Here is a 21,164-nt window from a genome sequence, read left to right as displayed (position 1 = left end):
GTAATCAGTTTGCGAGCTGAAATATTACCAAAAGCCAAAAAAGTATCACTACGTTGGGTGGCTAGTGGCTTGATCACACAATTTATACTGAGTTTTATATTATATAGCTGTATCTTTATCACTTTTTTTTCTTAATAAATACTTTAAATCGTAATTTTCCACAGTAAGTTGGATAAACAAATTTATTTTTTATATTGGGAAAGATCCCTGGTTGGCTACTCGGGAATACTTGGCGTTCACTTTCACTTTGTATACACATTTAATCCTCGTCAGGATTTCTATCTGTGTTTCACATTAAATCCTCATTGGGATTTTCTATCTGTGTTTCACATTAAATCCTCATTGGGATTTTTTTATCTGTGGTTCACATTTTACACTATATCCACATTGGGATTACCATCTGCGTTTTTAATTTTTTTTAAACACGCTAAGTTTTCAAAATATTTCTCTCTGTGTCCAACACACCTGTTAAGACACATTAAATATTTGCAGACGATTCTCTTCTCTGCATTGCATATCACTGTAGACACATTAAATCCTTTCAGGACTTCTATCCGTGCTTAATATCACTTCGCACCGACTAGAACCTTTCAGGATTTCTATCTGTGCTGCATATCACTACATTTATATCACTTTATACACACTAAATCCTCGTCAGGATTTCTATCTGTGTTTATTTCCATATCACTGCATACACATTAAATCCTCGTCAGGATTTCTATCTGTGCTGCATATCACTACATTTATATCACTTTATACACACTAAATCCTCGTCAGGATTTCTATCTGTGTTTATTTCCATATCACTGCATACACATTAAATCCTCGTCAGGATTTCTATCTGTGCTGCATATCACTACATTTATATCATTTTATACACACTAAATCCTCGTCAGGATTTCTATTTGTGTTTACTTCCATATCACTGCATACACATTAAATCCTCGTCAGGATTTCTATCAGTGGCTTGCACAATCCTCGTGAGGATTTCTATAAGTGGTTCATATCACCGGCCACATTACATACACGGCATAATTTACATTTGATTAAATTTTTGCTTAGCACTATTCACATAAGATTGCTATCTGTGTTAACACATTCAATCAGAATTCGTGTGTTCCTAAAGCTTTTACTTATATAGCGCAATCACAGCAAAAACGAAAACACTCTTATAATTTTTTGTTGTGGTTGCATTTACACCAAACCCACTAAGTCGTTTACCTCCGAGCTCGACACCTTCAAAGAGACAAAATATTCAAATTAATAAAATCAATGGAGACTTATATTAGATTGGCTGATTCCATAGTGGAGTTTGAACAAGAGTTCAACTCCACCCCGGCCGAATCCCGGAACAAGCACACCCTTGCACTACTGCAAGAGGAGCTAAGGGCACTATGGAAGAAGACCAAGTCCACATATGAAAGTCTTCTCGGCAATTCTGAACTCTCCAAAGACGAGCTCAGCTCATTAAGAAAGAAAAATAAAAGTTGCTTTGCATTCTACCTGCAATGCATGTCTGCTGTGGCGGCTGAAGCCGAAGCTATCACCCCACAGCCGGCGAAAGATGAAGCAAATGAGGAAGACTCCTCGCGCCGTGGACATAAAATGCGGCTGCCGCCTTGTGACACCATGTATTTAAAGGCGACTACCTCTCCTGGCCAGCTTTTCGAGATATGTTCACGGCGATATACATCCACAATACCGATCTGAAAGATGTCGAGAAATTATACTATTTGAAGCAAAAAACGCAAGGGGAGGCAAAAGAAATAGTGGGCAGGTGCTCATTAACAAACGAGGGTTTTGCAACCGCCTGGAAGAATCTAAGCGACAGGTACGAAAATAAACGTATCCTCGTCAACACACAATTAAAACTTTTATTTAATCTGACGGCAGTCGAGCAGGAGTGTGGAACATCAATTAAAAAATTGCACGTGAGATCAACAATTGCATTTCTGCGCTACAATGTCATAATATTGACATCACAAATTGGGACGCAATCATAACTTACTTATGCTCCACAAAACTCCCTGAATCTACATTGCCTCTTTGGGAACAGACCGTAGAACGGAAGACAGATATCCCGAAATGGGAGGATATGGACAAATTCCTGTCCAATCGCTTCCAGACATTGGAGACGGTTTCCGATCTGAGGGGTAATAAAACAACAAAAACACCCAAAAGTCAGAGTTCGAATTCTAGGGAAAATTCTACGGAACTTGGGGTTTACGAAGCAAGCGTACCAAAGTCGGCATGCAAGATGTGCAACAGTACGGAGCACAAATTACGAAATTGCCAAAAATTCCGTAGGTTGTCCACGTCAGGCAAAATCGAATTTATCAAAAACAATAGTTATTGTCTGAATTGTCTGTCGGGTGGACACACCGTGACACGATGCACTATCCAATTCAATTGCAGCACGTGCCACGCAAGGCACAACACCTTGCTCCATCTTCCGACAGCACAACCAAAGACAACTCCTCAAAGGTGGACTCAAAACGCCACCGACAATTCACCTTCAACCTCACAGCAGGCTGGGCAAGGATGGAGTCTGAAAAAAGACAAGATAATACTAATAACGTCTCTTCGTGTCATGCTAACACCACTAAAGGGGTGTTATTAGGAACAGCGCGGGTTCATATAATGTACAACGGGGTGAAATTTTCCGCCAGAGCGCTGATAGACTCTGGGTCCGAATGCTCTTTCATAACTGAAAGACTAAAGAAGCGAATAAACCTTCCGTCCAAACGTTTGCATGTGCAGGTGTCAGGAATAAATAATACACCATCTGCACAGGTAAAGGAATCATGCTCAATTAACTTAGGTTCGCTTACAGACCCCTTAGTAAGCATCCATACAGTGGCCCTAGTCCTGCCTCAATTAACAGGGGACCTTCCGACTTGCCAAGTGAGCGCAACGACTCGGCAAGCATTCCCTGATCTGATTCTGGCGGATAAGAGGTTCTTCATTAATGAACCAGTCGACCTCATACTTGGAGGCGATATTTATCCCCAGATCATACTAAACGGTATACGGAAGAACGTCCTAAATACGCTTCTCGTCCAAGAAACCGTCTTCGGTTGGATTTTAACCGGTCGTGCAGATGCACCTCACCCAACCAATACACGAGTATCCTTTTTCAATGAAATTAGCCTAGACAAGCAGCTAGCCGCTTTCTGGGAACTTGAAAACGTACCTACAAAAAAGGCACTGACCGAAGATAATGCCTATTGCGAGGCACTATATAAAAACACAACGGAAAGGAATTCAGATGGAAGATATACTGTCGCCCTTCCATTCAAACAAAGCTTCCCAAAAACCGTCTGTTTGGGCCCATCTCTCAAGAGCGTCTGCTCTCAGTTCTATCGGAACGAGACGCGCCTAGCCAAGACCCCGGCCCTACAGATGGAATACAATAGGGTACTGACAGAATATGTCACGTTAGGGCACATGACAAAGGTGCACACCGTAGTACCACCACAATCAACTGATTGCTATTTCTTACCGTATCATGCGGTGATCAAAGAAGAAAGCACAACGACTAAAGTAAGGGTCGTATTCAACGCGTCGTGCCCGACATCCAATGGCATAAGCCTGAACGATGTTCTACACACCGGCCCAGTACTGCAATCCGACTTAACAATACTGCTCCTCCGATGGAGATTCTACAAGTACGTCTTCAATAGCGACATTGAGAAGATGTACAGGCAAATTTGGGTAAAGGAAAATCAAACCCAATACCAAAGAATAGTTTTTCGACTCCAAGCAGAGGACCCTGTCAGCGTGTTTGAGCTCAACACGGTAACTTTTGGGGTAAACTGTGCCCCCTATCTAGCGATCAGAACCCTACATGAACTTGCTGATGACGTCGAGGCGTCTCTGCCAACCGCAGCGCATATCTTGCGAAACAGTATGTACGTCGATGACGTCCTTGCAGGGGGACATAGCATCGAAGCAGCAATCGCGGCCCGCGATGAAATCACAGCTGCATTAAAGTCAGCAGGATTCCCTCTGCGAAAGTGGACATCTAACTGCAGTAGGATACTACAGGGCATACCCAAACCTCACAGGCTTACGGAAGACTTTCTGGAATTCGAGGACGCGAGCATGGTAAAAACCCTAGGCATCCGTTGGAACGCGCATTCCGACTATTTCTATTTCACAGCGAAACCAATCGAAAACCAAGACATCTTAACAAAAAGGGCGATCCTATCGGCCATCGCCAAACTCTTCGACCCGTTAGGCTGGCTTGCTCCAGTTATCATCGTAGCTAAGATATTAATGCAGAACATTTGGCTGGAGGGGACGGATTGGGATGAACCGGTATCCACAATCACTTTAGATCGGTGGCAAACCTTTATGCAGGAGTACCCCGCCATTAACCGGATTCGTATACCTCGGTGGGTGCACTTCACCCCAACCAACGATATAGAAATTCACGGCTTCTGTGACGCGTCCGAAAAAGCCTACGGGGCTACGGTTTACGTGCGAGCTAAGATCAACGATAGGGCATACGTTAGTCTACTCATGGCGAAAACGAGGGTGGCACCAGTAAAAACAATTTCACTACCAAGATTGGAGTTATGCGGTGCCGTCTTGCTGGCTGAAACTTTGGAAAATGTGATGGAGAACCTGAACTTAGGCACATTTAACATGCACCTATGGACAGATATTGACAGATGGATATTCTTGATCGGTTTTCCGATCTATCAAGAGCGTTGCGGGTTATCTCCTACATTATACGATTCTCGAATAGAACACGTCCAAAAACTAAAATGTCCTTTAAGGCAGAGTCTCACCAGATCTCGCCCGACGAAATCAAGGCTACGACTAGCCGCCTCATAAGGATATCCCAAACCAACCACTATGCCGAAGAAATAAGCTCTCTGAGAACTAGGAAACCCATCGCGACCAAAAGCGAGATTCTCTCTTTAAACCCCTTTATCGACGAAGATAATGTCCTTCGGGTGGGGGGTCGCCTCAACGCATCCAGGGACGTTCCCGTCGACGAGCGTCACCCGATAATCCTCCCTTACGCCTGCCGACTCACCCGTCTCCTGGTCCAGTTTGTCCACACCATTTCCATACATGGCGGAAACCAACTAATGCTGCGGCTCCTACGCACGCAGTATTGGATACCTCGGGTCAAAAACATGATCCGATCCATCATACACAACTGCAAGGCCTGTACGCTATTTCGCAAACGTTCCCCGACGCAACTCATGGGAACCCTCCCTGCGGAACGCACTACCTTTAGCAGGGCATTTACCAACACCGGGGTGGATTTCGCAGGACCGTTTGACATAAAGTCTTACAGCGGACGAGGATGCCGCATGTCTAAGGGTTACGTCTGTCTATTCGTCTGCTTTGCGACTAAGGCGATCCACTTAGAGGCGACTAGCGACCTCAGCACCGCCGCGTTTCTAGCAGCATTTAGTCGGTTTGTCTCCAGACGAGGATGCCCGAAAAACCTCTATTCCGACAACGGAACGAACTTTGTCGGTGCGTCGAGGGCTCTCCGCTCAGAGGTCAAGGCATTCCTCGTTGATGCGCGCAACCAAACCCTCTCTAAATATGCCCACCAAACCCTTACATGGCATTTCATACCAGCAGCTGCTCCTCATATGGGCGGACTGTGGGAAGCGGGAGTCAAGAGTTTCAAAACCCATTTCAAAAAGATCGCATTGGATCATAAATTTACTCTAGAGGAGTTTAGCACCCTCCTGTGTAGGATTGAATCCTGTCTCAACTCCCGACCCCTAAGCCCATCTTCCAATGACCCGTCCAACCTGGAGCCACTCACCCCCGGGCACTTCCTCGTCGGGGGCCACCTACTAGCGCCACCCGAGATTGACGTCAGCGAGAATCGCGCTTCACTCGTCAATCGATGGGAAAAACTTAAGGCGCTGCATCAAACCTTCTGCAAGCGGTGGAAAACGGAGTACCTCACCGAACTGCAGAAGCGCGTTAAGTGGAAGGATCCACAATCGAATCTCAAACAGGGGGACTTAGTCGTCATTAAAGAGGACAATCTGCCCCCCAACGAATGGAGACTAGGTCGGATAGACAACCTCCATTATGGCCCCGATAACCGAGTTCGAGTCGTCGAACTTGATACGGCAAGAGGACAAACCACCCGACCAATCACGAAATTGGTCCTACTACCACCCTCCAGTGAGGGTGAGGGAGACTTGTAACTCCCAACCGTTATAACCAACAACCCGTATAACCCAGCTCTCGTTCACCCTGAACGAGGCCTACAACCCGCTTACCCCAGCTCTCGTTCATCCCGAACGAAGACAACAACCCACTTAAACCCGCTCTCGTTCACCCCGAACTAGGCCAACAGAACCCTACCGCAGTTCCGCTATCTGTTGAGAGCTATGGTGACAACATAAGGGAAAATAACCATGTAGGAAAATGAACCGAGGGAAACCCTGGAATGTGTTTATATGACAAGTGTATCAAATGAAAGGCATTAAAAAGTATTTTATGAGGGAGTGTGCCATAGTTCTATAGGTGGACGCCATTTAGGGATATAGCCACAAGGGTGGACCAGGGGTGACACTAGAATTTGTATGTACAATATGGGCATCAAACGAATGGTGTTAATGAGTATTTTAGAAGGGAGTGGGCCTTAGTTCTATAAGTGGATGCCGTATCGCCATAAAGGTGGACCAGGGGTGACTCTAGAATGTGTTTTCACGATATGGGTATCAAATTAAAGGTATTAATGAGGGTTTTAAAAGGGAGTGGTGGTTGTTGTATAGGTGGTCGCCTTTTCGAGATATCGCCATAAAGGTGAACCAGGGGTGACTCTAGAATGCGTTTGTACGATATGGATATCAAATGAAAGATGTTAATGAGTATTCTAAAAAGGAGTAATCATTAGTTCCATAGGTGGACGCCGTTTCGAGATATCGCCATAAAGGTGAACCAGGGATGACCCTAGAATTTGTTTGTACAATATGGGTATCAAAGGAAAGGTTTTAATGAGTATTTTAAAATGGAGTAATCCTTAGTTCCATAGGTGGGCACCGTTTCGAGATATCGCCATAAAGGTGGGCCAGGGGTGACTCTAGAATTCGTTTGTGCAATATGGGTATCAAACGAAAGGAGTTAATGAGTATTTTAAAACGGAGTGGGTCTTAGTTCTATAGGTGGACGCCTTTTCGAGGTATCGCAATAAAGGTGAACCAGGGGTGACTCTAGATGTTTAGGCCACCAGCCTAAATATTTCGGACCACCCTAACACGCACATTAGTTTTTATTATTATTACCGGTAACGGCTAACACCAGCCGAAAGCTAACTTTGAAGGGGAAAAACTCAACGAAAGTTAGCTATCGGCGGGTGCCGCGGACTTGTTCGCGGTCTTGGTCTGCCTTTTCTATTTTGGAACGTCAACGAGCCAGCAGCTATCTCACAGGTGAGTTATCATATTACGTATCTTTTCATAGGTTGTGCATATAATTACGCTATAATCGCACCTTGCTATTGTGATTCTTCTTAATAATTGCGATTTTTTAACATTAGAATTTGCACTTGGCAATTGTCTGGCAATCAGCCACCAATATTTCTATTTTTGAATTGTAATCTATCCAACAATTTGCGGTCGTCATATTACTAACATTTGCCGTGCACGAATGTGTAATTAACAATTTAAGAACTTTGAATTCGAATTAGTTTGTGAAGCAATTCCCTTTTTGATGATAAATAAAGCTGAGAATTTATATTGTTTATAACGTGAATACATTTGTTGTTACTCGCCCTAATTCTTTTCTTTGCTTTCTTTTTATTTGCGACACACACGCCCGACTTCCCCGGGTCCACACTGCCCCGCAAAACATTGGTCCTTACGCGCCGAGAAAATCAAAAATTTGAAGACAACACAGAATCAGCGCAGCAGAATAATTGAAAAATATTAGCAAATTTATAAAAGTGTTAATTTGGAAAAAGTAATCAGCGAAACAAAACCAACTAGCACAACATTTTGGCAACTCGCTATCACACAACACACATACTGCCATAAAATCATCACACACAGTCTATTGACGTCGAGATCACATCATCATACAGTCCATTATCACTCATACAGTCCACTAATATCATCGTCACGACATCACATACAATCTTATCATCATCATACTCATCAGTCAAAGTCCATCATCATCACAGTTTGTCATCACTCTACAGTCCATCACATCAACACATCGCTGCCCATCGATCAACTAAAAACACAAGGTACGTGGTTGCTTGGTTGCACAAAACATTTTTTTATTTGCGTGATTTACGCACGGAAAGTGCATTCCGTGTTAGACAAAAAAGGCAAAGCAAGTGAAATTGTTAGAATTCGTGGTTATAAACACACCAATCGCCTTTTGACGATCGGGTAATTCCCCCCACCAGTGGTAAGGGTTACTCGACACCGCTCAAGGCAGACAGTCAGTGAATTTTTTTTTAGTTTTTTTTCACACTCATCACTGCACTATGTTGTACCCCCTCATCGTCACATACATTGACAAACTTCCTAGTCAGGAACCATAATTACACTTGGTTGATAGCCGTAGCTTGTCTATCACGGAATTCACTTTAGTAATCAGTTTGCGAGCTGAAATATTACCAAAAGCCAAAAAAGTATCACTACGTTGGGTGGCTAGTGGCTTGATCACACAATTTATACTGAGTTTTATATTATATAGCTGTATCTTTATCACTTTTTTTTCTTAATAAATACTTTAAATCGTAATTTTCCACAGTAAGTTGGATAAACAAATTTATTTTTTATATTGGGAAAGATCCCTGGTTGGCTACTCGGGAATACTTGGCGTTCACTTTCACTTTGTATACACATTTAATCCTCGTCAGGATTTCTATCTGTGTTTCACATTAAATCCTCATTGGGATTTTCTATCTGTGTTTCACATTAAATCCTCATTGGGATTTTTTTATCTGTGGTTCACATTTTACACTATATCCACATTGGGATTACCATCTGCGTTTTTAATTTTTTTTAAACACGCTAAGTTTTCAAAATATTTCTATCTGTGTCCAACACACCTGTTAAGACACATTAAATATTTGCAGACGATTCTCTTCTCTGCATTGCATATCACTGTAGACACATTAAATCCTTTCAGGACTTCTATCCGTGCTTAATATCACTTCGCACCGACTAGAACCTTTCAGGATTTCTATCTGTGCTGCATATCACTACATTTATATCACTTTATACACACTAAATCCTCGTCAGGATTTCTATCTGTGTTTATTTCCATATCACTGCATACACATTAAATCCTCGTCAGGATTTCTATCTGTGCTGCATATCACTACATTTATATCACTTTATACACACTAAATCCTCGTCAGGATTTCTATCTGTGTTTATTTCCATATCACTGCATACACATTAAATCCTCGTCAGGATTTCTATCTGTGCTGCATATCACTACATTTATATCATTTTATACACACTAAATCCTCGTCAGGATTTCTATTTGTGTTTATTTCCATATCACTGCATACACATTAAATCCTCGTCAGGATTTCTATCTGTGGCTTGCACAATCCTCGTGAGGATTTCTATAAGTGGTTCATATCACCGGCCACATTACATACACGGCATAATTTACATTTGATTAAATTTTTGCTTAGCACTATTCACATAAGATTGCTATCTGTGTTAACACATTCAATCAGAATTCGTGTGTTCCTAAAGCTTTTACTTATATAGCGCAATCACAGCAAAAACGAAAACACTCTTATAATTTTTTGTTGTGGTTGCATTTACACCAAACCCACTAAGTCGTTTACCTCCGAGCTCGACACCTTCAAAGAGACAAAATATTCAAATTAATAAAATCAATGGAGACTTATATTAGATTGGCTGATTCCATAGTGGAGTTTGAACAAGAGTTCAACTCCACCCCGGCCGAATCCCGGAACAAGCACACCTTTGCACTACTGCAAGAGGAGCTAAGGGCACTATGGAAGAAGACCAAGTCCACATATGAAAGTCTTCTCGGCAATTCTGAACTCTCCAAAGACGAGCTCAGCTCATTAAGAAAGAAAAATAAAAGTTGCTTTGCATGCTACCTGCAATGCATGTCTGCTGTGGCGGCTGAAGCCGAAGCTATCACCCCACAGCCGGCGAAAGATGAAGCAAATGAGGAAGACTCCTCGCGCCGTGGACATAAAATGCGGCTGCCGCCTTGTGACACCATGTATTTAAAGGCGACTACCTCTCCTGGCCAGCTTTTCGAGATATGTTCACGGCGATATACATCCACAATACCGATCTGAAAGATGTCGAGAAATTATACTATTTGAAGCAAAAAACGCAAGGGGAGGCAAAAGAAATAGTGGGCAGGTGCTCATTAACAAACGAGGGTTTTGCAACCGCCTGGAAGAATCTAAGCGACAGGTACGAAAATAAACGTATCCTCGTCAACACACAATTAAAACTTTTATTTAATCTGACGGCAGTCGAGCAGGAGTGTGGAACATCAATTAAAAAATTGCAACGTGAGATCAACAATTGCATTTCTGCGCTACAATGTCATAATATTGACATCACAAATTGGGACGCAATCATAACTTACTTATGCTCCACAAAACTCCCTGAATCTACATTGCCTCTTTGGGAACAGACCGTAGAACGGAAGACAGATATCCCGAAATGGGAGGATATGGACAAATTCCTGTCCAATCGCTTCCAGACATTGGAGACGGTTTCCGATCTGAGGGGTAATAAAACAACAAAAACACCCAAAAGTCAGAGTTCGAATTCTAGGGAAAATTCTACGGAACTTGGGGTTTACCAAGCAAGCGTACCAAAGTCGGCATGTAAGATGTGCAACAGTACGGAGCACAAATTACGAAATTGCCAAAAATTCCGTAGGTTGTCCACGTCAGGCAAAATCGAATTTATCAAAAACAATAGTTATTGTCTGAATTGTCTGTCGGGTGGACACACCGTGACACGATGCACTAGCCAATTCAATTGCAGCACGTGCCACGCAAGGCACAACACCTTGCTCCATCTTCCGACAGCACAACCAAAGACAACTCCTCAAAGGTGGACTCAAAACGCCACCGACAATTCACCTTCAACCTCACAGCAGGCTGGGCAAGGATGGAGTCTGAAAAAAGACAAGATAATACTAATAACGTCTCTTCGTGTCATGCTAACACCACTAAAGGGGTGTTATTAGGAACAGCGCGGGTTCATATAATGTACAACGGGGTGAAATTTTCCGCCAGAGCGCTGATAGACTCTGGGTCCGAATGCTCTTTCATAACTGAAAGACTAAAGAAGCGAATAAACCTTCCGTCCAAACGTTTGCATGTGCAGGTGTCAGGAATAAATAATACACCATCTGCACAGGTAAAGGAATCATGCTCAATTAACTTAGGTTCGCTTACAGACCCCTTAGTAAGCATCCATACAGTGGCCCTAGTCCTGCCTCAATTAACAGGGGACCTTCCGACTTGCCAAGTGAGCGCAACGACTCGGCAAGCATTCCCTGATCTGATTCTGGCGGATAAGAGGTTCTTCATTAATGAACCAGTCGACCTCATACTTGGAGGCGATATTTATCCCCAGATCATATTAAACGGTATACGGAAGAACGTCCTAAATACGCTTCTCGTCCAAGAAACCGTCTTCGGTTGGATTTTAACCGGTCGTGCAGATGCACCTCACCCAACCAATACACGAGTATCCTTTTTCAATGAAATTAGCCTAGACAAGCAGCTAGCCGCTTTCTGGGAACTTGAAAACGTACCTACAAAAAAGGCACTGACCGAAGATAATGCCTATTGCGAGGCACTATATAAAAACACAACGGAAAGGAATTCAGATGGAAGATATACTGTCGCCCTTCCATTCAAACAAAGCTTCCCAATAACCGTCTGTTTGGGCCCATCTCTCAAGAGCGTCTGCTCTCAGTTCTATCGGAACGAGACGCGCCTAGCCAAGACCCCGGCCCTACAGATGGAATACAATAGGGTACTGACAGAATATGTCACGTTAGGGCACATGACTAAGGTGCACACCGTAGTACCACCACAATCAACTGATTGCTATTTCTTACCGCATCATGCGGTGATCAAAGAAGAAAGCACAACGACTAAAGTAAGGGTCGTATTCAACGCGTCGTGCCCGACATCCAATGGCATAAGCCTGAACGATGTTCTACACACCGGCCCAGTACTGCAATCCGACTTAACAATACTGCTCCTCCGATGGAGATTCTACAAGTACGTCTTCAATAGCGACATTGAGAAGATGTACAGGCAAATTTGGGTAAAGGAAAATCAAACCCAATACCAAAGAATAGTTTTTCGACTCCAAGCAGAGGACCCTGTCAGCGTGTTTGAGCTCAACACGGTAACTTTTGGGGTAAACTGTGCCCCCTATCTAGCGATCAGAACCCTACATGAACTTGCTGATGACGTCGAGGCGTCTCTGCCAACCGCAGCGCATATCTTGCGAAACAGTATGTACGTCGATGACGTCCTTGCAGGGGGACATAGCATCGAAGCAGCAATCGCGGCCCGCGATGAAATCACAGCTGCATTAAAGTCAGCAGGATTCCCTCTGCGAAAGTGGACATCTAACTGCAGTAGGATACTACAGGGCATACCCAAACCTCACAGGCTTACGGAAGACTTTCTGGAATTCGAGGACGCGAGCATGGTAAAAACCCTAGGCATCCGTTGGAACGCGCATTCCGACTATTTCTATTTCACAGCGAAACCAATCGAAAACCAAGACATCTTAACAAAAAGGGCGATCCTATCGGCCATCGCCAAACTCTTCGACCCGTTAGGCTGGCTTGCTCCAGTTATCATCGTAGCTAAGATATTAATGCAGAACATTTGGCTGGAGGGGACGGATTGGGATGAACCGGTATCCACAATCACTTTAGATCGGTGGCAAACCTTTATGCAGGAGTACCCCGCCATTAACCGGATTCGTATACCTCGGTGGGTGCACTTCACCCCAACCAACGATATAGAAATTCACGGCTTCTGTGACGCGTCCGAAAAAGCCTACGGGGCTACGGTTTACGTGCGAGCTAAGATCAACGATAGGGCATACGTTAGTCTACTCATGGCGAAAACGAGGGTGGCACCAGTAAAAACAATTTCACTACCAAGATTGGAGTTATGCGGTGCCGTCTTGCTGGCTGAAACTTTGGAAAATGTGATGGAGAACCTGAACTTAGGCACATTTAACATGCACCTATGGACAGATATTGACAGATGGATATTCTTGATCGGTTTTCCGATCTATCAAGAGCGTTGCGGGTTATCTCCTACATTATACGATTCTCGAATAGAACACGTCCAAAAACTAAAATGTCCTTTAAGGCAGAGTCCCACCAGATCTCGCCCGACGAAATCAAGGCTACGACTAGCCGCCTCATAAGGATATCCCAAACCAACCACTATGCCGAAGAAATAAGCTCTCTGAGAACTAGGAAACCCATCGCGACCAAAAGCGAGATTCTCTCTTTAAACCCCTTTATCGACGAAGATAATGTCCTTCGGGTGGGGGATCGCCTCAACGCATCCAGGGACGTTCCCGTCGACGAGCGTCACCCGATAATCCTCCCTTACGCCTGCCGACTCACCCGTCTCCAGGTCCAGTTTGTCCACACCATTTCCATACATGGCGGAAACCAACTAATGCTGCGGCTCCTACGCACGCAGTATTGGATACCTCGGGTCAAAAACATGATCCGATCCATCATACACAACTGCAAGGCCTGTACGCTATTTCGCAAACGTTCCCCGACGCAACTCATGGGAACCCTCCCTGCGGAACGCACTACCTTTAGCAGGGCATTTACCAACACCGGGGTGGATTTCGCAGGACCGTTTGACATAAAGTCTTACAGCGGACGAGAATGCCGCATGTCTAAGGGTTACGTCTGTCTATTCGTCTGCTTTGCGACTAAGGCGATCCACTTAGAGGCGACTAGCGACCTCAGCACCGCCGCGTTTCTAGCAGCATTTAGTCGGTTTGTCTCCAGACGAGGATGCCCGAAAAACCTCTATTCCAACAACGGAACGAACTTTGTCGGTGCGTCGAGGGCTCTCCGCTCAGAGGTCAAGGCATTCCTCGTTGATGCGCGCAACCAAACCCTCTCTAAATATGCCCACCAAACCCTTACATGGCATTTCATACCAGCAGCTGCTCCTCATATGGGCGGACTGTGGGAAGCGGGAGTCAAGAGTTTCAAAACCCATTTCAAAAAGATCGCATTGGATCATAAATTTACTCTAGAGGAGTTTAGCACCCTCCTGTGTAGGATTGAATCCTGTCTCAACTCCCGACCCCTAAGCCCATCTTCCAATGACCCGTCCAACCTGGAGCCACTCACCCCCGGGCACTTCCTCGTCGGGGGCCACCTACTAGCGCCACCCGAGATTGACGTCAGCGAGAATCGCGCTTCACTCGTCAATCGATGGGAAAAACTTAAGGCGCTGCATCAAACCTTCTGCAAGCGGTGGAAAACGGAGTACCTCACCGAACTGCAGAAGCGCGTTAAGTGGAAGCATCCACAATCGAATCTCAAACAGGGGGACTTAGTCGTCATTAAAGAGGACAATCTGCCCCCCAACGAATGGAGACTAGGTCGGATAGCCAACCTCCATTATGGCCCCGATAACCGAGTTCGAGTCGTCGAACTTGATACGGCAAGAGGACAAACCACCCGACCAATCACGAAATTGGTCCTACTACCACCCTCCAGTGAGGGTGAGGGAGACTTGTAACTCCCAACCGTTATAACCAACAACCCGTATAACCCAGCTCTCGTTCACCCTGAACGAGGCCTACAACCCGCTTACCCCAGCTCTCGTTCATCCCGAACGAAGACAACAACCCACTTAAACCCGCTCTCGTTCACCCCGAACTAGGCCAACAGAACCCTACCGCAGATCCGCTATCTGCCACAGAATACCAGTGAATCAATAATCATGATTTTGTCTTAAAACATCTACATATCTTTTCTCCTAGGGAGAAGAAAAATTGGGGAATAGGAATTTCGAATTTTCGAAGTCAGCTGTTTTGTCAATTGAAATCTCATTGCGCATTTCTTATTTTGTTTAAAAAAAAAAAAATTTTGTAAGGTCTAATGATTGTTGCTAATTTGTTTGAAATTAAGAAATAAGGTGTAAACCACGCACATTATTGCATTTCATGTGAAATGAGTAATGAATTGGTGCCACAGCAACATCAACTGAGGAGCATAAGAAGGAGACGGCGGGATAACACAAATCCACCGGAGAGGCCTGCTCTCATTCTGCAAGGCACATTTCTGGCGGCCATGTCGAGTTGAGTTCGCCCTTCGCCATATACAAAAATTTAATTAAGCCTTCTTAAAATCCTTGCGCAATTTCTAAATGGCTACATCAAGTATACAAAGAGCTCTTCCGTTGCTTATGATACTTTTCGACTTAAAATAAAGAATATTGTGGTTGTTGATGCGGTTGTATTAACAGTGAGAACATTGTGGTACAATGCAAATACATATTTTAGCACACATTTGTACAATTAAGTGTTCTTTCTTAAAAGAACCAATTTCCTTTAACTATTTTGATGCATTCCCTTTAACTAGTGGAAAAACTCCTATGATGGCAAGGAAATATCCCTCTCCCTCACAGTCATAATACCTACTCTTCTCCCATAACTGGTTTCCTCCTTTTCGAACATTGTTCAGAATAGGAGGAAAGGGAGACGTGAAAGAAAACTCACAAGGAATTTCTATTTAGAATACGAGGAAGGGGAGAAGGGAATTGGGCTGCTAATATTTTATTACCTTAACGTAATATAGTTTACCATCATACCTTTAAATCCGTTTGGCGTATCAATCTCCGTCATGTGGTGCGCAGGTTCTGCACGTTCCTGTGGTTTGGCTGTAGTAGCATTTGAGGTAGTTGTTTTGTCAACGTTGTTCCACCTGTTAAATTAACTGCTTTTGAAATTAAGGTGATTTTAGCTATCATTACTACCTACTTACCTCAGCACTAGTCCTTGAGTAAAGTAATTCCGACCACATCGGGGTGCTTGTATTCTGATAGCACTGGTAGATACTCATATGTCGTCCTCCGAGCGCAGTAGATTCGACTCCAATTTCGAAGCGCGGCCACCAAGTCTAGACCCCATTTGGCTACCAGATCGTGAATATGAGCCATTGGTATTGCCGGAATCTTCTGCCGATTTATTAATGAAACATGACTTAATAATCAAGGCATTGAGCGTATATGCAGTATTACGACGTTTTCGTCATTTAATACGCTTATCACCATTTCGTTTTGAGGATTTTTGCGCTGCATTGACAAGTGACGAACAAAGTGCACCAATTGCAGACGTACATTTTATGTTAGTGAAGGCATTTTTACGTGAAGAAAATCTTCAGGGAACTCACTTTGTTCCTTCAGGGAACTCACCTTTGGACCACTCGATCCAAAAGATACGGTGAATATAAGTTTCCTATCTAATTAATGGCATCACATGGCCGGAGGTATTACGTAGCTATGTAGAGAGCGATATAATTTTTAGTCGCGAAGTATATAATATTTTATGTGCTGCTGGCGATTATCCATTTACGTGTGTTAACGATCGTACTATATTTACAATCTTTAACCAATCAATTTTACAAGCAATGCTATACGAGACGTAATGTTACAAGAGGGTCCAATTCATTACGATGATCATCGTCGTAGATGTCTAGATTAGGCGATCTATTATGCGGCGCAACATGCCCTGCTGTTTACCATCTCGAATGTGTCGATCCACCATTGCATGATATACCAACTGACGATTGGCAGTGTAATTCATGTAAATCGCATAAAGTTAGTGGTGTTGTGGATTGTGTATTGCCACAAGAGGAACAAGGCGTACCCATAAGGAATGATACATGAACATGGACGTAAACTTTGGTTCATAGCACGTAGAACATTCGTTAAAGGCCAACCTGCATATGATGACAAAATTTGGGATTATAGTACAGAATCAAAACGAGAACTACTATTGGGCATACTCGATAAGGATGACTTAGAAGCTGCACTCTATAATCAAATTACTGAGCGGAAAGATGAGATTGTACGACAGATGACATTAACAGAATCCATAACAGAAGAGCATAACAAATATCAAAGACTGTCATATATGGACGAAGAAAAGAAGCAAACGTGGGCATTAAGGCGTGGCACGAATGATGAAGATGTTGATATAAGTGCAAATGCCATCAGCGGCGGCGGTGGAGACAACAAAATGACACGCCTAAAAACAAGTCGGAACACAAAGGAATTTTCACATCTTAAATTGGTTATAGAACATGGTTTTGAAAATTACATAAATCAATATCCATCAAATCCAATTGCGTTGAATAAGCCACAACGCAACGAACAGCGCGATAAACGTCGACATTTATCACACAAATTTTCAGTGACTACCGCATCAGAATTTAAGTGGATTGGTACAACAATGGGTAGTTTGGATAGCATTATACAAACAGTGCGTCAAACGTTATTAATTTTGAAGATAGCATACCAACAGCGTTTATGATACCAAACTGGCGTTTCATGAAATAGAACCTGCGCAAAACTGTATCAGAAGCACGTCGTCCAACAGAATATTGTTTGCTTGGTATTGGTTATATATCAGCGAAGAGGCATGTCGAATCAGGGTTATTAGTGTTGGCGATAGGAGCTGATAGTTTTGTAGCAGCAGCATCTGCACCTTCAATTATTGCCTGCAACTGTTCCTCTATTGCACGCACCCGTTCAGCGAATGTAAATTCAAAATAATCGGCGCCCCCCAATTGTACATTCTCTTTATTACGTTGCTGTAGTTTAACATATAGCCCGGTTTTGACGTTCTTTGTTACGTTTATTTAAACGTTCCAATATGGTCTCTTTTTTATATCAGCATTATCAGCACCGCTTAGCATGATATTACTGCGGCTTGGGTCGGTACTTATTCTACTTGTTTGTTCTTGCTTTGCATGTGCTGAATCACGTGATCTGCCTCTTCCACAGCCCCATTCTGTCTACTTGTAAATACTCCACGTATTGAGTGTAGCCCGTTTTTCGAATGCCCGTAATACCTTTGCCTCCTTCAAGTAATTTTATGGTAATATTACATCCCGAAACATTTGTTGTTGGTTCTGTTATTTCGTACTGACCCGGCGTGACGCCACCCCCCTTGGTAAATGCAACATCGGCCCACGTTTTCGTATATGCAACATCCACCTTTGTGCGATTCTCCATTGAAAATGATTTGCACACTTTCAGGGAGCCTAATTACAGCTGGATACTTGTCATAGCAACCAGTAGACTAAATATATGGGTGAAACCATCGATTGGTTTACACCAATCATTATTTGGAGGTAGGGGGAAGACTTGCTCTAATTAGCTGTATGGTTTCGTTAACGCCGCTGGACCGCTCATATTACGTTGCATGACTTCCCATTCGCAACGTGTTGGTATTTGTATCCAACTTTTCATTAATTTGTAGCGGTGTACCTGAAATGAAATAAAAAGAGTACCTGAAATGAAATAAAAGAATAAGAAATTAGAAAATTTATAAGATTATAAAAAAGGAACGATACTAGTATACTTACCCATCATACGTTTATCCATCGTAATGAAAATTCATTCAAAATGCCTGTATACTCATTTCCATGAATGAATGACATTTTGAATGAACGAAACAAGGGTGCCACTCGATGACATTTGCTTTTGTCTTTTCTTACGCCGTAAACACATTGCGCGCGACCCCATGCATTACAAGTCGGATCCGCGGGATAAATGATAGGTTTGTTTTAGTTTGACAAATTGGTGCATAAACACACACTCAAAACCAACCAAACCAAAAAAAACGGGTGAACTACTCGAGACCGAAATAATTCTCCCGGTTATTTGCATTGATTTCATTGTTAAAAAGGTTAGTGCAAAATTAAAATGTAAAACATAAACAGAAACATGTCACACTCCATAGTGGTCTCGCTTTCATAATAGAAATTGCCTTTGTGTATTGAGGTTCCGATAAGGTTTCGTCAGTCCTGTCAGCTTGAAATCCCAGCAGGAATAAAGTAGTGTCATCTATGCTTTCGATGCTACAAACAGGGGAGAAATTAAACCCTTTAGAACAGACTATAAATTTAATGTCGCGTCAGGATTCAGACGCAAGCTGTCCCTAAATACTTCATGACATGACCATTATGCATCAATACATTGCAATGGGCAGCACCGCACAGCGGTCTCATTCCAACGATTGGAAGAGTGAACAGCTGACAGCTCTACAAATTGCCACACTCGTTAGCGTAGGCTATTCCCGCCAGGGTTGTGTTGGAATCAACAAACACACCACAATTTGTGATTCTCACACAACATGACCCAAATCAACACAAAGAGTGTTCCCAGACAGCGAGTAAAGGCCTCTTCACATTTGTCGCACATTTGTATGCACGGCGTCATTTGGCTAGTCATTTTACAGGGATTCATAGGTTATATTCACAGCCACATTTGTATCGGCGTGGGTGAGTTTTGTGATCAAATTTTTGTAGGGCAACTACAAGGAGCCGTGAAAATACACGGGTAACTCGTGATACCATCTGCTACACAAATGTAGCGTATATTACCGCATATTGCCTGTACTAGGCAAACAGCAAAAAATGACTGCTTTCAATATCAGAATTTCGTTATGATGAGGATATTTACCAAAATTAAAGATACCTTTAGGCGTATCTCAATAAAATTATATTAAATATAACAGTGGTTTCAACCACTACAAACACATCATTACATCGACATAATAACTTCATAAGATTATGCGTTCCACACAACCCTTTATCCCGAGTACGCCAACCACAAACTCAGCCAATTGAGCTCCTTGTCTCCGCTCATAAGCCACCCAACCTAAGGGCATCTACGAATGTTCGACTAACAATTTCATATTCCAGAATGACCGGATTGTCCCACAAACGCGCAAAGACGGAGGCACGCGGCACCACATTCACCGTCCCCTGCCGGCTATGTCAAAAGCCACACAGCATAAGGCTCTGCCCGATTTACCGGGGCATGACGAACATGGATCGACTAAAGACGATCATAGATTTCAGATATTGCACAAATTGCCTATCGCCATTCCACCAACGGAAGACATGTCCCAGCGAAGATCGCTGTCATCGGTGCAACGAGCAGCACCACACGTCAACACACCTCGACGACGTTCCACCACCGTCCCACGAGAGTGATGGCGAAGAGAGCTCCGACGGAGCCCTATCCATCCACGTCACGGAACAAACCCTGTGGTGGGAAGCGGACGTCGCCGAGGAAGAGATCGAACGACGGGAAGATCCTACTGCGACACTAGCCACGACACCACAAGGCGGTTCAGGACCGCAACGTTTCCGACCGCTCCTACGACACGAGAAGCCTACAAACGTACAACGCGGGGATGGCGGGGAGACACGTCCTTTCCCCCATCGCACCGCTCTACCGGGGGGCGCCGTGGCGACGCGGAACCGCGTCCGTCCCGCTCGTCACGCCGCTCAATTGGTAGGGCGGCCCCGTATAATGCGCGGAACCAAGTAACCACGCTCGCGCGCCAACCAACAACGCCCACCGGCTTCAGAACAGGACGCCTCCGGGAGACGCCTCTAGCAACGACCATCACACGTGCATTCGTAGCCATAGCTCCAACGGCGGTCGTTCGGATAGCAGCAGGAGGGAAGCTCCACGCAGTACGCGCCCTTATCGATCCGTGCGCTCCGAATTCAATCATAGATGCGAATCTCGCAAAGGACCTCGGGTTAGAGCGTACCGGCACGTCCTATCATGTGAAGTGCACGCTTGTTCTGCGAGGGAAATACGGGGTAACGGGAGCCGTGACAACCCAGGCCACAGTGGTGGCGCGATATTCACGGCTTAGTCCGACAGCAACGCTGGATCCATCGGTAGCCACGCCATTCCAATTCATGAAGCTGGCGGATCCAGCTTTCCACCGGTCTACACCTGTCCGGCTCACACTAGGTGCCGACGTCTACGCCAGCCTAATGGTTAGCGGCACACCACCGTCGACCGTCGGCGGGCTGCTGACTCAAGCCACCATATTCGGGTTGGTAGTGTCGGGAGCCCACCAGCA

The 21,164-nt window shown here is 44.1% G+C and overlaps 1 pseudogene; it reads left to right on the top strand.

Annotated features, from left to right (window-relative positions):
* The first annotated feature begins 16,110 nt into the window (after positions 1 to 16,110).
* LOC137236286 (nucleosome-remodeling factor subunit NURF301-like) lies at positions 16,111 to 17,608 on the top strand (annotated as a pseudogene).
* The last annotated feature ends 3,556 nt before the right edge of the window (positions 17,609 to 21,164 follow it).

This window comes from Eurosta solidaginis, unplaced genomic scaffold (assembly GCF_040869045.1).
Source record: "Eurosta solidaginis isolate ZX-2024a unplaced genomic scaffold, ASM4086904v1 ctg00001678.1, whole genome shotgun sequence".
Taxonomy (NCBI): domain Eukaryota; kingdom Metazoa; phylum Arthropoda; class Insecta; order Diptera; family Tephritidae; genus Eurosta; species Eurosta solidaginis.
This window is presented reverse-complemented; position numbering and strand designations above follow the sequence as displayed.